Source organism: Lagopus leucura, unplaced genomic scaffold (assembly GCF_019238085.1).
Source record: "Lagopus leucura isolate 7727_CA_CO unplaced genomic scaffold, USGS_WTPT01 153-6_obj-0_obj, whole genome shotgun sequence".
Taxonomy (NCBI): domain Eukaryota; kingdom Metazoa; phylum Chordata; class Aves; order Galliformes; family Phasianidae; genus Lagopus; species Lagopus leucura.
In genome coordinates, this window is record NW_024963191.1 from 502 (window position 1) to 7050 (window position 6549).

The window sequence follows — 6549 nt, forward strand, 5'->3', positions numbered from 1 at the left end:
GTGGGATCTGGTGGGACTTGGTGGGATGGTGGGAACTGGAACACCCAAGTTGCTAACAGGATTTGGTGTAACCTGACGGGACCTGACACCTGGAGTTCCCAAAGACCTGAAGGATTTGGTGAAACCTGGTGGGATCTGGTGAGACCTAATGGGATCTGGAGCACCCAAGGACCTGAAGGTCCTGGAGGACGTGGTGAGACCAGGTGAGATCTGGAGCACCCGTGGACCTGACGGGGCTTGGTGTGATCTGATGGGACCTGGAGCATCCAAGGACCTGGTGAGACCTGGTGGGGTCTTGTGAGACCTGGTGGGGTCTTGTGAGACCTGGTGAGACCTGATGGAACCTGGAGCACCCAAGGACCTGAAGGATTTGGTGAGACCTGGTGGAATCTGAAGGACCTGGTGAGACCTAACGGGATCTGTGAGACCTGGAGCACTTTCCAGCTGCTGCTGTGCCATGAGAAGCACACCCTGGAGGTTCAACATCCCCATTTCCAATGGATACCCATCACCCTAACAGGAAAGCCTGCTCTCTGCTCCAGGGCAGAGCCTCACGTGCAGCAGCCTCAAGACCTCACCCCTGTGAGCATGACCGCAACCCTGGACACAGGGGCACCGCACCGTGCAGCAGCATTATCTCTGCAAAGCAATTGAAAATACGTCAATAGTTCTGCTGGAAGGGACCGAGGAAGGTCAGCAAGTCTGCCTGCCTGGCTACCAGCAGTTAAAGTGGGATACTGAGGGCATTTTCCAAGTGACCCCCGAACGCAGAGGTGTGGGCGCCCTGGAATCCTGCGTCAGTGACAGTAAAGACATTTCTCTTATGGCCCCATCTGAGCCTCCCCTGGCACAACTGTGTGGTACACCCATCCACTGTGCCACTGGTGACCAGTGAGCAGAGACCAGGCAGCCCCAGGGGCCTCTCCTCCCACCCAAACAGATCCAGCCCTATATTGGAACCCTGGGAGCACTGCAGGTGTTGAGCCTCATTCATTGCAACCTCTGGGGCTCTTCCACTCAGTCCTCCAACACTCAGAAAAATGCCAACGATGGACCCCCCCTCCATGATCCCACATTGGCTCTGACAATAGCTTTGCTCTCTGAGTGCCTTTCACCTTTCCCAGGGCCCTTTCCCCATATGTTGCCCACCCAGGGGTCATCCTGGCAGGGCTGCAGCTCCCAGTGGCAGATGGAGATAACGCTGGCTGGCATCCAGCTGGCAGGATCCTTTCCAGACCTTTGGTAAATAGTTTGGTAAATGGTTTACCAGAGCTAATCTCAGCCATAAAACCCATCATAAAGTGCAAACCTTTAGCAGCTGGGCTGCAGCTCGTGGCAGGGGTCAGCCGGGCCCTGGGACAGAGCTGACAGAGGGTTTCCCCTTTTGTGGGTGGGCTGAGACCTTTGGAAAAGCCTTGAGGGGGGTGAGAGTTGGGGCTTCCTTCAGGAGAGATGGCAAGATGGGAAGCTCCACCCTCCTGCTAAGAGCAGCAGTGTTTTAATATGGAGTCATCACAGCGTGGTTGGCTTGGAGGGGACCTTCAAGCTGGGTGTCCCTCACCAAATCAAGGCCCTATCCACAGCCTTGGGCACCTCCAGGCAATGCAACAAAGCATCTTTATATGTGTTTATAGCCACACAGCAGCCTACAGCCCTACAGGGTTGGATGCCCACGGTTGCTCATCCCATCCACACAACGAGAACAAACCCGAGGCCATTGGTCCCTTGCACCCATCAGGCACAGGGGACACAGCAGTGGCAAAGTGGGGACAGGAAGGCCCTGCCACCAGCCCTGCATGCTGATGCCCACCAGCATTTTTTTGTAACAGGCTCTTTAATTAGCAACGTTGCCAGGGACATAACAGCTTTATTAAATCTGCCTGCAACGAAACCATCAGCACACTGCCAGGATGACTCTGTCCCCAGTGGTCCCCTCTGGCCTGCAGCAGCTCTGGGCTCCCCTGGGGCTCCAAAGGACCCCCAGAAGCCCCTCAGCTCAATACCCCACATCCTGCCCACCCACACCTCCCCAGCTGCTGCCCCATCTCCTCCCTCCACCTGAGATGATCCAATTACCATTTTGCTGATCTAACGCATCGCTGGCGTGTTGTTTCCTTTTCTTTTTTTCCCTCCCCTAAATCAACTTTTTATCGCTTAAGAAATGCTGATGAGAAGGATGAGTCCCCCAGGAGCGGCTGCGGGAGCAAAGCTGCCAAGATTGGCTTTGTCACTAAATGCAATGGGAAAAATAATGCTATTTCAAGGGGTGGATGGGTGCAGCTCAGGGCTGATCACTTTGCAAATCCAATGGGTTTGGGAGCTGGGTCTTCAGAACTGCACCCAGCACGCAGAATCCCTGTCCTGAATGCATCCATCACCGCCCCACAAGCCCCCAGTTTCTTGGGGTCCCATCGATTTCCATTGGGATTCAGCTTCCCCCACCCCAGGGCTCAGATAGAAGGGCACAGACACTCGTTTTATTCCCGGCAGCAATTAAACTGCCTTCTCCTCACTGGGAGCACAGTGCTGTGATAAGATCTGTGCAGCAGGCTCTCGCACTCCATCTCTTTCAGAAGGGGCCGAAGGCTCATTTATAGGGATTTTAATAGCTGCCTGGATAAACAGCGGCGATAACCCTCACTGGACTTGCAGCAGGTGATTAATGCTCCCACAGCAGTCACGCTCACTTGCCTTGTGGCCAGGATTGGTTTGTGTTATTAAGGAACAGGGGGTGGGGAGGGGAAAAAAATGTGGACTTTGCCACATTTTATAGGGTTGATGCATAGGTGTGGAGGAAACACAGAGATCTCCTCCATCACCTCATGCTTTGGTGCTCGGCGGATGGGGATGGAGGGTGAGGGATGAGGGGTGGAGGGTGAAGGATGGGGGATAAGAGATGAGGGATAGATGACAAGGGATGAGGGATGGAGGACAATGGTTGAGGAACACAGGACAAGGGATGAGGGATGGAGGACAAGGGATGAGGCATGGAAGACAACAGATGAGGAGCACAGCACAAGGGACAAGCAGTGGATGATTCTGGCCCTCCGTTCTTGCCCCATAGTGCTTCCACTGGGCTGCCTGTTGGAGCCTAGTGTTGATGGGCAGCTCTCCCAGGATGCTGTCATCATCCATGGGCTTTCACGCCCTTCGCATGCTGCCTTCTGGGGAAATGTCACAACCTCAGGATGCTGGTGCTGGTCCCAGCCCATGGGGTATAGCTGGAGGAGCTCCCATAGCAGAACCCACATCTCCACTCCCTTCCCATCTTCACCCAGCCCCACCAGGCTGGTTGGTGCTGCACAGGCAGGGAAACATGCAGTCTCACTGGCGTTTCTCCTCTCGTGCCACCAGCCATAAACGTGTGTCCTATGGCCAACACGAGACAGGAGGCGTCAGAGGGCAGGGCTGAAATCTTGCTGACGTGGGGCATTTCTGCCGTGTTCAGCCTCAACAAATGCTGACTGTGCTCTTTTGGTGCTATGGGGTGGCTGTTACGATGACACAGCAAGCTTGCTGCCAAGCACCACACCCCAAACCAGGGGAGAGGGGATGCTCTGGGTTTTGAATGGCTATTTTAGCCTGGAAATGGCCAAAAAAAAACACCCAATGGAAATATTTTGCTGATGGCCAGCAGTGCTCTGGTCCTGCTAATCTGTCCCCAAACCCAGGTGACTCATTGGGACTGTGCAATCTGAGCCATCCCATAATGCCAAGTGTGCTCAAATCCCTCTGGACCAGGATTGCAGTTACTGCTGCTCTTAGCTTGCATCGGCCACAGTACTTGTTTCAGTGGTTTGCCATCATTTTAGCACATGCAAGTCCAAAACAAACTGCAAAAAGGCTCGTTGCCACATTCCTAATTTTGCAGGATGATAAAACAGCTGTTGAGATGAAGAATTTGGAGCAGTGATGTTTTCCCTCTCCCTCACAGCGACGTCGCAGCATCTGGGAAAGCAGCTTAGCGAATGATGCGCTCTGATAATTGATTGAATTCATCAGTAAATAAGGCAGCATCATTTAAAACCACGGTTCAAAGTGGGAGGAGGAATTCTCCTGGTGGGGTTCTCACCAGCCATCGTGCCCATAAAACCACAGCAGTGAGGGAAATCAACACACAAGGGTGCACATCCAAAATAAAGGTCTTTTTTAGGAGTCAACCCCACAGCAAATCCATTCCCTCCTTTCCAGGAGCTCTGTGATTGCTCAAGGGGAGAGATGGATCAGATGGGAATTTTGAATGCTTTGAGAAATGTGATGGGAAAGCCAAAATGTGGATTTGAATGAAAGAGAAGGAAGAATGGCCAGGGTTGGAAGGGACCTTAAGGATCATGAATCTCCAACCCCCTGCTAGAGGCAGAACCACCAACCTCCACATTTAATACCAGACCAGGCTGCCCAGAGTCCCATCCAATCTGGCCTTGAATACCTCCAGGGATGGGGCATCCACAGCTTCTCTGGGCAGCTGTTCCAGCACCTAAAGATGGGATTAATCATCCCCAGATGGACACCATAGGGTGGGCTTACACCCATGAAATCCCCAAGTGTCCCCATCCAGCACTGGGGATATCCCTAAATTCCTCCCCCTTCACACATCTCCCACCACACTGCTATCTCAGCTGATTCCTTCCAGATCTCCTAAGATTTTTGCTTTCAGATTCCTTATTTCTTCCCAATCTGTGGGACTCTGGGCCAGGAGTTCATTTCCCATCACTGCCCCTTTTTCCCCAGGGCCGTGGGCTAGGAGGTTTGGTGAGCCGGGCAGCCAAAGAGTTTGTTAGAGGATGAAAGCAAACAGTGCTCCTTCCCCAGCAACATCCTGCCCTTGGGCAATATGCTGCGGGGATGTTTGAGAGACAGGATGTCTGAGATTTGGGGATATCTGAACCGTTCTGGTCCCATTTCCTCCGTCAGTTCCCAGTGCCTGGTGCCAGGAGCCGCAGCCCCTCGGTGCCTCCACCAGCACACACGTGTCCACACACACATGCTGCAGGCAGAGGGATGCTGCCAGTTGCAGCTTTTGATGGAAATGCAAGTGGATGGGAAGTGTCCTCCCAGCTGGAGCAGCCACTGGGGACATGGCATCTCACCCGGGAGCCCACGTCACCCCGCAGCCCCGCGGCCGCTCGCGGCCCAGCATCCGTCTCCGTGGCAACGCTTCGTGCACATCCTTCCATGTCCCTCCGGTCCACAGCACACACAGCCCAGGGTACCCCATTATATGGGGTCCAAATGGGTCCCCTTGTCCTCATCACCCACTTCAGCACCTCCAGACTGCAATGGATGTGTGGGTCCATCTGCACCACGGCACCCTGGCAGCACAGAGGCACCAACTCGCATCTTTGGGCTCTCATCCATCCCATTTGCTTTCCTGGATCATGGCCCCTTCCTCTGCCAGCACTGTCCCATGTCTGACCTCAGCTGGAAACCTTTAGGATGGGATGTCACCAAGCTGGGCAATGCAGCCATCCTGCTCAATGCAACATCCCACAGCAGCAGCAGCGTTTGGAAGCATCTCAGGTACGTCAACCACTGAAACACCGTGAGCTCTTCCCTATGGAAAAGGGCTCCAAACTGCCCTTGTTGGGGTCACCACACCATGCAGAGGTTGCAGAGCCCATTTCAGCCCCAATCCTGGCCCAGTGGCCGGGAAAACCCCTCCCCAGCACAGCTGGGAACAGGGGGCTGGCGCTCCTCAGGAAATCTCTGTTCATTAGTGTTTGGTCATCAGCCAAATTGGAGCCAAACCAACCATTTTTCCAACTTCTCAGGGAAGTTTCTAGGGTCATGTGGGAGAGGGGATGGCAAAGGGGGGCAGGTGGGTGCCATGGTGTCCGGGCTCTAGGCGCTGCTCTAAGCACTGGGCACAGGACCAGTGTCAGCAATGAAGGGTTTGTGGATGCTCACATCAGGACGTGGTGTGATTGAGAAACTGTGATTCTTGGAAGGGGTTTATTGACGTCAGCGGCTTGCAGGCTCCTAAATCCCTTCTTTTTCTTCTGGAAGTGGTTCTCTGCATCTCATAGGAGCCACAGTGGGAGGATTTGTCCCTTTTCAAAGAGTTGTGATTTCCCCATTGGGTCGCCACAGCTGTGCCCAGCACAAAGTGGGGCCAACAGTCCAAGAGTTGCCCTGTTCCCCTCCTTAAAACTCCCACTTCCATGGTGGGTGTCTGCTGTGACCCCACAGTGTGCTGATGTGGTCAGCATGATGTGTTCAGCCCAGGGCCTCAACCTGGGCACAGCTCCCAGGGCTGGGGCCAGACCCCAGGGAAAAGGGATTTATTTAATTAAAAAGCAACAACAACAAAGAAACAAACAAAATAAAAACACGACCCGAAACGAGCTATCAAGCCCATCAAAAGTGGATCTGGTTTTCATTCGGAAAGAACTTTGTGTTACTCATTTGTCATCAGCTTAATTCCTCAAATCCAAACACTTTGTGGGACGGGATGGGATTTCCTTCACGGTCAGAAGAAACACTGCTTTCCTCTGAGAAATGAGATTAGGCCCATGTGTGTGCCAAGAAGCTGTTGGTCAATCTGGGATG